The sequence below is a fragment of the Macrobrachium nipponense genome, chromosome 7 (genome assembly GCF_015104395.2).
Source record: "Macrobrachium nipponense isolate FS-2020 chromosome 7, ASM1510439v2, whole genome shotgun sequence".
NCBI classification, from domain to species: Eukaryota; Metazoa; Arthropoda; class Malacostraca; order Decapoda; family Palaemonidae; genus Macrobrachium; species Macrobrachium nipponense.
The window spans coordinates 100695814-100709333 of record NC_061109.1 but is presented as its reverse complement, the minus strand read 5'-3'; the positions used below and the strand labels follow the sequence as shown (position 1 = coordinate 100709333).

The 13520-nt window shown below is 44.5% G+C and overlaps 1 long non-coding RNA gene across 1 annotated transcript in view; it reads left to right on the top strand.

Annotated features, from left to right (window-relative positions):
* The first annotated feature begins 6931 nt into the window (after window positions 1-6931).
* The window catches only part of LOC135217230 (uncharacterized), a 12344-nt gene continuing 5755 nt past the window's right edge, over window positions 6932-13520 (top strand). Inside the window, exon 1 of the long non-coding RNA XR_010315086.1 lies at window positions 6932-7839. This is a non-coding gene — a long non-coding RNA (uncharacterized LOC135217230). The remainder of the gene's footprint in view (window positions 7840-13520) is intronic.

The window sequence follows — 13520 nt, the reverse complement described above, 5'->3', positions numbered from 1 at the left end:
CTTGAAGAACTGCTTCTCATGGGCTGAACGTTTGGAAGTAGAGCTGGCAGGTGTGGGAGTAGGCGATGTCTTTCAATACATCTGCTAATCCGGGGTGAACAATGAACAATTGTACACCTCCGAATACAAGATATTTTGAGGACAAACTCAGATTCCGCAAAAAAAATCATTCGCATTATCGGGATACGATGCAGCAAGAGACTATTACAGAATTCTTTTACCGACCGTGCGGTAAACAGAAAGATGAGAGTCGAATAGATATCTCTGTTTAAAATTCTCGCAATACCGAAGACGATGAATACTAGCGTCTCTCAGCAGTAGATGGTCATTCATGTATGCGAGAATCCCCGTTAATCAGAGACTTAAGTCCGTGATTGTTGGGCAGAGATACGGTTGTTATTCAATCAAAGCAGTGAGAAAGACATAATCAACCGTCCATCTCAAAGCGGCAGCTGATACTGAAATGCCTCGGGCAATTCAATACGCAGTAGCTGTCGCTGACTCGTCATCCTGAGTTGCCAAGTAATCCTTTCCACGAAGGAATGCGTTCGGCTAGAAACCACCGAGCATAAAAAGATATGCTCGAGCAATTATATTTAAGCGAAACGAATTTCGGTAAATATAAAAGCTTGAATGGTGTTGTTGTGACAAACACCATAAGTATATAAATTGAAACTGGAAACTCCTGGGAGTTTGCAGGCAACCCGGGTTGCAGTTCAATTAGAATACTTTTCGTCTAAGTCGCAATCCGTTAGAATAACCAGGATATGCGCCTACCCCTCGGACCATTCAACTGCTTAGCAGAATCATGTCCCGCGAGGCGGTTAATATACGTAGTATATTTGTAGGATTCTGAACAACGATCTCCATCCTAAATTCTTTCCTTCAAGAAAACAAAATAAGGATTGGAGATCGACCACCTTCGTTCTCTTATTAAAGAGAGTGAAGGAGAAAGTTCTTTCCTCGAAGGAAAGCTTCAATGGTGAAACAGAATATTAAGACGATAGTTCCAGCCAAACTGGATATTCCCGTCCGTTCTTCTCTATTCCAGGTTGGTCGCCTACTGTGAGGTAGTCTTCTTTCAGCAGCAGTCTTCTTCCTAATGCTAGAAATTCCAGAATTCGAGCATAGGCGAGGTTCCCGATTATCGTGTAACATATCGGGGATTCTCGTCTCGCTCACTTTGGACCGTGGTCTCGCCTAAGTGTTTGGAGATCGTAGAAACTCTAACACTCTGAATGCGCTAGAAATTCCGTAGAATTCTAAGCAGTCTGCGAAACCTCCACCGAATTCGTCAAACGATATCGGCTGGTGGTCCTCTCGATTCCCGTAGAAATCGAGAATGGGGCAGGATCCCTCCTCAACGACCGGGGCTTAACGTCAGGTAGGAACCGAAAGGTCCCCACCCCCCTGGTAGCGCAGTCCCCAACGTGGGATCCTACAGAGAAATCTCTGTAGGATCCTTCCCCTTTCCCTCGTAGCCGTAAGGAGAGAGGGAATGGGGGAGGAATTGGATACTCGCTCGCCTTCCCAGTGGAACTAGCAGTTGGAGAAGAGTAGGAGCAGCCATCGCCTTGCGGCGATGGCCTCTCAGAGTCTGGGAAAACGTATCGTCAGGAGAAAACGTTTTCCCCGAGGAGGGTTACGAACTCTCACTGTAGGTAAGGGTCTGCCGCCACTGTGAACGTCGTCTCTGGGGTGGGTGGGGGGCGGTGATCGACACCTGGACAGGAGAGAGCCGATACCGTCCTCCGACTCATTCCAGTCCTCGTCGAGGTCGAAACCTCTCAGGAGGACCGAAGGAGTATTTAAATACGGTGTCCGAAGACACGTAGAAACGCCGCTGTCGCAGTAGAGGAGGTGGAAGTAGCTTGATCGACCGCCAGAACTGAGAGAGCCTTCTTGTCCGGAGACGAGAGACTCTGGTTCAAGACAGAATCGGCAAGCTCCGATCGCGGCATACCCACCGTCGGTTTGGGTTCCCTCTCGGGCCCCAAAACGACTCGAGCAGAGACATGGGCTCTGCTGGTGGGAGCGGCGATCCTTCCCCCCGGTCGTTGTGCTGACGAATCAGTCCAATAACCTGGGTAAAGTTATCTCTGAATCTCGGAAGTTACAGCGTCTTGAGGAGTAGGGGACCGTCCAGTCCCTCCAACAAGAGCAGCTCCCAGGACCCTCCTCCTTCAGAAGAAGGACCAGCAACAGATCCCTGACGGTTGCCTCCAATCACTTGCGCGTACGTCCTGGTTGGTCCTAAGACCAACCTGGCACGTGCGGCGTCGTGACGGGATCGTGAGCGGCGCATCTCTCACGATCACTCCTATATACCTCGCTCTTCCTGGCGTATGCCGAGGAAGTTGAAGGTATCGGAGAGATAGAACTGACGCTACCCCACTCTCCCCCTGACGGTCGCCTCCAATCACTTGCGCGTACGTCCTGGTTGGTCCTAAGACCATACGTGGCACGTGCGGCGTCGTGACGGGATCGTGAGCGGCGCACCTCTCACGATCCACTCCTAGCTACCTCGCTCTTCCCGGTGTAGCCCGAGGAAGTTGAAGGTAGTGGAGAGACAGACCTGACGCTCCCGCCCCACCCCCCGCTCGCTGGCAGGACCAGCGTACGTGGGGGGCTGCAGCCGATCACCAACCCGCGGTGGGGATCGATCGCAGGCCTGGCCGTGCCGCTCACTGTGGCGAGCGGCTCGACTGAGCACGTCGACCCCGGTCCCGTTGCGTCAGACGAGCTGCTGCTGGTCACCCGTATTCGCCCGGTCCCTGTGGGAGCGGCGGTCAGGTGACCGCAGAGCTCGCTTTCGCCGTGAGACCGGTGAGCGTCCTCGCGGCACGTCAAACTGCTGGTACCAGCCGAGGCTGGTACCGTCGGTCGAGGGGACCTGGGGGACCTCTTCCCAGCCTTAAACCGTGGCCGGTCAGAGACCGTCACGTCCACCCGAGGTACGGCTGGTCGCTGCGAGAGCGGCCGCTGGCCTGGCGAGAGTCACCTGAGCGGCTCTCGACAGTCTTCTGCTCCGTGCCTCGGTCATGACGCTGAGCGAACTCAGGCGTCTTAACTTTGGCTGCACGGTCACCCGAAGGAGATCGTACACTCGGAACTTCTCGCGGACGAGAAAACCGAGCCGGTACCTGGCTTAGCAGCAGAGCTGCCAAGACCAGGCGAGGGTGTACCAGCGGTAGCCAGCACACCCTTGGTCCCCGTCTTCTTCTTCTTCTCAGAAGGGGAGACGGGCCCCGTTTTCCCGAAGGAACAGGAGGACCAGCAGAAGAACCCCCCCCAACCCCCCCGTCACACCGGAATGTGACGAGCCCTTCGAGGTTCCCGAAGGAGTCTTCTTAGGGGGAATAGCAAATCCCGGTTACCAGCTGGTCGGTGCGAGAGCGGCCGCTGGCCTGGCGAGAGTCACCTGAGCGGTTCTCGCCAGCCTTCTGCTCCGTGCCGTGGTCTTGGCGCCGAGCGAACTCTGGCGCCGAAACTTTGGCTGCACGGTCTCCCGAGGGAGAGCGTTACACTCGGGATCTCCCGCGAACGAGAGACCGAGCCGGAACCTGGCGTAGCGGCATCGCCGCTAGCACCAGGCGAGGAAGTACCAGAGCTAACCGATACTCCTCTGGTCCCCGTCTATCTCTTCCTTACGGAAGGGGGACGACGGCCCCTCCCCGAGGGCCCCGAAGGACCAGCAGAGGACCAGCAGAAGGACCCCCCGTCCCACCGAGGTGGGACGGGCCCTTAGAAGTTCCCGAAGGAGACTTCTTAGGGGGGGGGGGGGGGGAGGCAGCCTTCTTCTTCTTCGGCTTATGGGCCTTAGAAGTCGAAGGGGAAGAGGCAGCAACAGACGAAGACGAAGATGACACCTTCCTCTTCTTCGTCAGCTCACGCAGGACAGTCGTCAGGTCCTCCATCCAGGCGGAGTCGGGCCTATTGCCGAAGCAACACGGCCCGACTGCACCTGTCCGGAAGGACCTGGGACTGGGGAAGACACACCATGGGCAGGACCAGCATGGACAGGCGCAGGAACCAGGAGCGACAGGAACAGCAACCAGCTCAGGAGCGGCAGGAACAGCGGCAGCGGTAAACACAGAAGGGACAGCCAAGCCAGTAGCGGGAACCACATCAGCGACAGGTAGGCAGGCCCAGCCATCGCCTCGTAGAATCATCGGCAGCCAGCGTGGTACTGGCGGCCGGTCCAGGGGCGAGATGCTGGAACAGCGGAAGTCTGGGGCAGGCAACACGAAGAAAACACAGGCGGCGGCGGCATACCCTCCTCGGTACGGCGGCGACCGGCCCTAGAAGCGGCAGACGGCGTCACCGACACAGCATGGGAGTGTAGACCAGCGGGGGGAAGCAGCATAAGCGGCCGTGAAGGTTGTAGTGGAGACCACTCCAAGGTCACCGCCCCAGACCTCGCTAGGCTCTGCAGCAGATCGTGGATGCTAGGCACGCCCTGCAGCCGCAGTGGTCCATACCTGTCCAAGGTCGTCTCCCACGGCTGTAGCACCTGCGGTAGCACAGACAGATTAGTAAGAGGGGTTCCCTCACGCACGGGGGGGGAGACATGCCCCACCCCGAACGGAAGGAAGACCCAAAAAAACAAAATACGAGGAAGCTGAGCGGGGGGGCAGGAAAGAAGACGAAGAATCGGATACCAAGGGAGTCGCGGGAGAGCTTTCCGACGACTTCCTGGCAGACCTTCGCTTCCCCTACCCCCGCACAGCAGTGAAAAGTAATATGAAAATGAAACAGAATACTGCACTTGCGATTCACTTCATAGAACTTAAAGAGGGAAAAATCAATTCCCGGTAAGAGCGGAAACTTGATTCCATAATAATATGATGCTATCATAAAATATATATGAAAATGAACAATACTGCACTTGCTATTTTCACTTTCACAGCAATAAATCGTAAGGATTAATTCCCGGGTAAGAGCGGAAATTGATCCAAAATTAAATTTGATGCAATTAATAAATGAAAATGAAAGAAAACTGCATTGCGAATCCACTTTCATTGCATTCTATTCATACAAAATAAGAGGCTCTTGCCGAGCGCAATCAAGCTCTCGGCAACGAACGCACAGGGCAAAAATATAATGAAAAAGAGTACTTACATCTTTCAATTACACACTTTCGCCCAAAATACATGACTCGGGCGCGAGTGCGCCCGCCTCGGCACCGAGACATAATTCAAGGGTTCAATTCATGAAAAGAGCGGAAATCGCCGTCTCTACGGCGATAGCTCCATGTTGATTCATAATTAAGTAATGAAAATGAAAACAGTGTACTTACAGTTTCATTTTCAAGTCAAACCAAACCATTAGTAGAAAACAATATATAAACAAAGCATACGACGATGAAGCGGGCAGAGAGCGATGACGAACACGTCCTTCACACCCGCGGCCGAAAGCAAAGTGATTCTTCACCTCTCGGGCGCGCGCACGATCGGACAAGCAGTTAACTACCGTTCTCCCCTTGTTCGAAGCTTACGACCGTCCCAGCTGCCGCTAGTTACCTTCCTATTGTTAAAGGAACCGAGGGTTTGTATTACGTATCGGAACAATTGTATAATTACAATCAAATAAGCAGTTTCAGTTGTGATGACAGTAAGGATAAAACCACCGATTACAAGGTAAAAATGAATCCAGTTCAAACCCTGACCCTGGGAATAAAAAGTTTCATACTTTCACTAATAAAGGCAACAAAATGTTTTATTGTGCTGATTACAACTGCAATCTTGAGTAAGATTGATAAATGTTACATATATATACGTACTAGCATTGTTCAAATGAGTGCTGGGAAGGCTGGGAAAGATAGTGGATTGTTTGTGGTTAGAACGGCCAGTCACGTGATTGCCACCAAATTGGATTTCAAAACTGCCTTGAAAACATATTTTACGAAGAGCTCACATGCTTATTTTAATTCATATGGGGCTTTCATAACTTCAACCTTTTGAATGGTATGCCTAAAGTTGTAATTGTATTCTTTTTTCATCAATTAAATATCAAGTGAATAAGGCCTGGCCACGCAATGACTATGATTCGTCTACGGTTGTTTACCCTATAGGCAACAAAATGTTGTTTTATTGTGCTGATTACAACTGCAATCTTGATTAAGATCAATAAATGTTACATAGGCTATATTACACTAACATTGTTCAAATGAGTGCTGGGAAGGCTGGGAAAGATGGTGGCTCCGCTGCGCTTACGAACGACACCTCACGCAGTTGCCGCCATATTGGATTTCAAAACTGCCTTGAAAACATTTTACAAAGATCTTACATGCTTATTTTCGTTCGTATGGCGCTTTCATATACCTATCACATTATGTTGATGAAACTTCAATCTTTTGAATGGTATCCTTAAAAATGTATAGGTATAGCCTAACTGTATTCTTGTTTCACCAATTACATATCGAGTGAATAAGGCTGATCCACGCGATGACGATGGATCCACTGCGGTGTTTCCCCCTATGACCTTAATTTCTAACTTTGGAGAAAATACTTAGGTACGTACTTCGAAACGATAGTAGTAGAGGTCTCAACCCGTTGCTCTCACCAACGATGACTCGTGACTGGTGCCCATCTCCAGTGTCAGGACATGGTAAAGTACTTTTTCGGAGGGTGGATCCACACGCGGCCAAGACTGGATCAGCTATCCAGTCGGTTGTTTCCCCTATCTAACCTACATCGATAGGAGAGTACAAGTCTCGAGGTGTTGCTCTCACCACCAATGACTCGTGAATGGTGACCATCTCCGGTGTCAGGAGTCAGGACGTGTTAAAGTACCTAGGATAGTATAGGGCTAACCGGAAATTAAATTTACCTTAACTGTCTTTAACTTAGTTTTCTTTATCTTGTCCTTTACTCTTCGATTTATGGACAGCGTGGTTAGCTGCCGACTTTCAGCCATGATCCCACACTCCTACACGATTATAACAACAAAATATTGTACGATGCTGTTTGAGAACGGACTGGACATTGGACAAGACTTCAAAAATCAAAATTAAACCAGGAAAATCAGTATTCAGTAGTAGTAAAAGCTGTCTTGAGTCTTTGAAAAGCTCCCCTTGTTCGTTTTACTTTTGCCTTCGGTTGTGCTCGTTTGAGGATATTTTCTCGGTGACTCCATAGTTTTCAATTAAAGTCTTGCCTTCTTTTAATTTTCTCTTTAGGCAGATCTGAGAAAAGTAAGAAGTTGACCATTAGTTTCTGTTCATCTTTCTGATGTGGCTGTTCAGCTGTTGCACGAATCTGTTTCTCTTCCCGATATTGCTGTATTCCGGTAAAAAATAAAGTTTTCGGTGCCTTTTTCATAACATAAGCATGTAGTATCTTCCAATTTAATATTTTCATGTCATTTAGTTCCAGTCTGCTAATCAGCATACTTTTTTTCGGTTGATCGTACCAAGTTTCCTCGTATGTTTTTTTTTTTTCCTCTTGAAATTTTCTATAGATTTTCATTATTAGTTTTTTAACTTCTCTTTTTAAAGATTTTTTTTATTCCGGAATCTAATGAATTCGTAATATTTTTTCTTTAATTGATGTGATTCTGCTTAAATTTAAGTCTAACTTTTTTATTTTCTTTAATGTGCCAAATATTTTCTTACTGGTTAACGTTATTTCACCTAGAAACCTATTCCGGCCACTCTGGAGGATGCACTTCAGATAGAATAGAGGGTTTCTTATCTCAATGCACAATTTTCTGTATACCTTGGTGCTTTTACTGTTGCCATGTAAACTTGATTGCCAATTTTTCGCAATTAATTTGGCCTTGCTAATCCCATCATTAGTGCAGTTTTCCACCAATGTCGCTGCTACAGCTTTTACTAGAGTGAGTTTACTCATGACTGAGTTATGTGTTTTTCCTCTTGGTTTGCCTTAATTTGGGTCTGCTTCATTGTCCTCCGAAGCAAACTTTTGTGTTATTGATTGTTACACCTAGGTATTGGATTTGTTTTACTATTTTGTTCCCTCAATGTACAGCATGTTTTCCACGTCGTTGTATACTGTACCGCTTAGTATTAAGATATTGCTTTTATTCTTGTTTTTATCTAGACCACATTTACTAGCTGTTTGTATTAGAATTTTTATGGCTTATACTAACGCATCCGATTCCGAAGAATGACATAGCTGTGATTAATCCATCATCTGCATAGGACTAGTGCCTCGAGGTTCTCAATAATTCACTCCTAAATCCTACCATTGTATTTTCTAGCTTTACAATGATCCCTTACATCCCTGCTGTATACCATTTGTTACATTTATTTCTCATTCTTCTACATTAATGGTGCAAGGTTGTGCCATGTGCAAATCTTTTTGCTATTGCTTTTATAACCTCTGTGTAGTCTATATTTCACCATAAACTAAATGAACTATCCTCAGCCCACTGAGTCAAAAGCTTTGTAGAAATCAACATGAGATACTACGAACAAGGACTCTTTCCTTCTATAAGTCCCTCGTGCGCAGTAAACCAGTATGGGCAAATTATCCTTGTGTAGTAAAACCTGACTGAAGGTTTCCCTTTATTTCTAGTGTGCATTCCTATTAGAGCGGCAGCCCGGACCACTGAGATACAACGAACGAGATACCAACTGTAACCCATACCAGTATTTAGGAGTAGACTTGTAAACTGTGAAACTGACCGCCTGCCGGAAATATATGTCTTACTTAACAAACACCACTAATTGCTTGTTAGATTTTGGGTCTGGATCCAATATATGAGATACCAGATGAAACTATTATATAATATATCTGTAGACTACTGATTATAGAATGACCGGTGACAAACATTCTGGAGGGTGGGTTCCCCCTGACAGACGAACTGAAAAGGGGGGGTTAATTGGATCTAGATCCAACTTGGGAGATACCGAGTAAAATTTACACTACAATAGCACTGCACATCCTAGAATACTGTGGTGGTAATGACAGACATTTTGTTGATTCGTGTGGATGGGAGTTCAATTGATATTAAGACCAAAGTCCCATCATAAAGAACCGGTTTAAAACCCGCACATTCACAAAGAGATGATGTATCACAGTACAAATAATTACTGGAAACGGGAATGTGAATGAATTGTTCAAGATAGGCTAACTACAAAACATTTTCCCCCATTCTATTCCCCCTCCCGAAGTTGGCTATCATACAACTTGGAGCTCCTTACTCCCAATTTAAGTTGGCCTATAATAGCATGTCAGTTATCTAATAGTCAGCTTATTTTCGGCTGCCTCACTCAAATTGATCTGTACGCTATCACCAAGTATCAGGTACCATATATATATTCAGGTAAGAAAATTAAAATTCAACTAAAAATTATACTTACGGGCAAATTAAGGCGAAGATTGCCTGCAGTTTAATGTTTAAAGACAACTGGGCGTGTTTGTCTTTTAACTTCCTGCCGTCACGCACATCTAGACCGTGGGCTATGCAGTGTTTCAATACATTCTATCGATACCGGCTTTGACGACCATTATTCGGCTAATTTTCTCCCTCGTAAATATTTTTACTTTCATTGTTCATTATATCCAGTAGACAGCCACTAACATCATATTATATTCTCACGTCTGCTCAATGTATTTACTATTACTAATATGATTTATAATGCGTCTCCAACACAGTCATAAAAATCGGACAACCGAAGGTGCAAATATGTTAGGTGTGTGCAAGGCATAGGGCGTCAATCACTGGAGTAGCGATTTCCCTGCCGAGAGTGACTTCGGGAGGCCATATTGAGAGGTCTCAGTCCAGCTCTTAGTACTATATTTTATTACTATTGTTCTTTAAATCTTTATTTATTTATTTATTTTATTTTTTTATTTTTTTTTATTTTTTTTTTGCCTCTATCACAGTCCTCCAATTCGACTGGGTGGTATTTATAGTGTGGGGTTCCGGGTTGCATCCTGCCTCCTTAGGAGTCCATCACTTTTCTTAATATGTGTGCCGTTTCTAGGATCACACTCTTCTGCATGAGTCCTGGAGCTACTTCAGCCTCTAGTTTTTTCTAGATTCCTTTTCAGGGATCTTGGGATCGTGCCTAGTGCTCCTATGATTATGGGTACGATTTCCACTGGCATATCCCATATCCTTCTTATTTCTATTTTCAGATCTTGATACTTATCCCTTATCCATTTTTTCCCTCTCTTTCTCTTCAACTCTGGTGTCCCATGGTATTGTGACATCAATGAGTGATACTTTCTTTTTGACTTTGTCAATCAACGTCACGTCTGGTCTATTTGCACGTATCACCCTATCCGTTCTGATACCATAGTCTCAGAGGATCTTTGCCTGATCGTTTTCTATCACTCCCTCAGGTTGGTGCTCGTACCACTTATTACTGCAAGGTAGCTGATGTTTCTTGCACAGGCTCCAGTGGAGGGCTTTTGCCACTGAATCATGCCTCTTTTTGTACTGGTTCTGTGCAAGTGCCGGGCATTCACTTGCTATGTGGTTTATGGTTTCATTTTTCGTATTGCACTTCCTACATATGGGAGAGATGTTATTTCCGTCTATCGTTCTTTGAACATATCTGGTTCTTAGGGCCTGATCTTGTGCCGCTGTTATCATTCCTTCAGTTTCCTTCTTTAGCTCTCCCCTCTGTAGCCATTGCCAATTGTCATCGCTGGCTAGTTCTTTAGTCTGTCTCATGTATTGTCCGTGCATTGGTTTGTTGTGCCAGTCCTCTGTTCTGTCTGTCTTTCTCCTGTCTCTGTATATTTCTGGGTCTTCGTCTACTTTTATTAGTCCTTCTTCCCATGCACTCTTTAGCCACTCGTCTTCACTGGTTTTCAGATATTGCACCAGTGCTCTATTTTCGATGTTGACGCAGTCCTCTATACTTAGTAGTCCTCTCCCTCCTTCCTTTCGTGTTATGTATAGTCTGTCCGTATTTGCTCTTGGGTGTAGTGCTTTGTGTATTGTCATATGTTTCCTGGTTTTCTGATCTATGTTGCGGAGTTCTGCCTTCGTCCATTCCACTATTCCTGCGCTGTATCTGATTACTGGCACTGCCCATGTGTTTATGGCTTTTATCATATTTCCGGCATTGAGTTTTGACTTGAGTATCGCCTTGAGTCTCTGCATATATTCTTTCCTGATCGTGTCCTTCATCTCTTGGTGTTTTATATCCCCTCCTTCCATTATTCCCAGGTATTGTATCCTGTCTCATCTATGTGTTTGATGTTGCTCCCATCTGGTAGCTTTATCCCTTCAGTTCTCGTTACTTTGCCTTTTTGTATGTTGACTAAGGCGCATTTTTCTATTCCAAACTCCATCCTGATGTCCCCAGATACAATCCTTACAGTCTGGATGAGGGTATCTATTTCCTTGATGCTGTTACCATACAGCTTGATGTCGTCCATGAACATTAGATGGTTGATTCTGTTGCCTCTTTTCTTGAGTTGGTACCCGGCATCCATCTTCTGTAGTACTTTTGTCATGGGAATCATGGCTACTACTACGAAGAGTAGTGGGGACAGTGAGTCGCCCTGGAAGATCCCTCTCCTGATATTAACCTCTGCTAGTCTTATTCCAGAGCTTGTAAGTATTGTATTCCAGTTGCGCATTGTATTTTTGAGGAAGCTGATGGTGTTTTCCTCTGCCCCATATATTTTCAGGCATTCTATTAGCCATGTGTGTGGTATCATGTCGAAGGCTTTCTTATAGTCTATCCATGCCATGCTTAGGTTGGTTTTTCCTTCTCTACTGTTCTTCATTACCATTTTGTCTATCAGGAGCTGGTCTTTTGTGCCCCTACATTTCCTTCTGCAGCCTTTCTGTTGGTGGGGGATGGTGTTTGTCTCCTCTAGGTAGTTGTATAGCCTTTCACTGATGATACCTGTTAGTAACTTCCACATTATTGGTAGGCAGGTGATAGGCCTGTAGTTACTGGCTATATTTCCCTTACTCTTGTCTTTTTGTACTAAGGATGTCTTCCTGTGGTCCTCCAAAATATTATTATTATTATATTATTATTATTATTATTATTATTATATTATTATTATTATTATTATTATTATTATTATTATTATTATTATTATTATTATATTATTATTATTATTATTTATTTGACCCAATTTCACAGAGAAAATTTACCTTACGAAAACAGGCCTAAGCACTCCAACCATTGTGGTCAAGGCCTAAGTCTCTGCTCTTGGGTCTAAGCAGTGCCAAGTATAAATGGTTCCTGTGTAAATTACAGGACTTTCTTTGCATACAGCAGCGAAGCACTAACTAAACAGTAATGTAGTACAATCACTAAACACTAACATTCACAATGTACTTACACTCAGTAAGAACTCACACTTGCATACATTCACTATACACACGCACTCACACTCAGTAACACTAAACACTGAATACCCAACACTCACTATACTCTTCTTTTTTTGTTTTTGTTTTTATTTTTCATCTGTCCACCAGCCTGTGGTGTTTGCGTATGGTAACACTGCGTCCTTGCTCTAAATATTTAGTTACGCCACCTCGAAAAGGCAGCTTACATTCAACAATAATAACAATATCCTATTTCGAATATTAACGCATGCAGTAAATTATTAAAACACTTTTCACTTGCAAATATACACCCAGATATCCTTTTATTTACCTAAAACTTACACATAGAGTAACTATTTAAAGCCAGGACGAAGTGTTACCAAACGCAAACACCACAGGGGGGTGGACAGATGGAATAAGCAGAGTATAGGCACTCACTATACACTAAATGCTCACTAAACTCGCTAAATACTCATTATACCCCAAACACTCGGTAAACATTCACTAAACACTCACTTAATCCTAAACATTGATTAAACACTAAACACTTACTAAACCCTAAGCACTAATTAAATACTAAATGCTTACCAAACCCTAAATATTTATTAAATACTAAACAGTGAATGAAAATTGACTCATTAACAACTCAGTAAACACTTACAGACTAAACATTTGCTAAACACTAACATTCACAAGACATTCACTAAACACTCACTGAATACTTACTAAACATTCGCCACACACAGACAATCACAAAAAACTGAACCTAAACACTCACTAAATATTCACTGAATACTTACACACTAAACATTCACCAAACCCTAAACACTCACTAAATACTTAGACACTAAATATTCACTAAATACTAACATTCACAAGACATTAACTAAACGCTCATTGAATACTTACACAATAAACATTCAATAACATTCAATAAACCCTTAAGACTCAGTAAACACTCACAGAATACTGACACATTAACAATTCATTAAACTCATTAAACATTGACGATAAAAAAAAAATCGCACTAATTTTCCATTTCCCTCGTTTGTTTTACATTAATGCTAGGTGATTATTTTTTGGTCTAGTTTGCTCTTATATTTATTCATAATCTTCTTGAGAGAATGGAAATGTTCGAAATAACTTGGTGTGTGGAGAGATTGTTTAAAAAACAAAGATCATCTGTGTCCTTCCTCAGCCAGGTGTATTATATCTGACGAATTTTACACCAGCCGAAAAAGATCGAC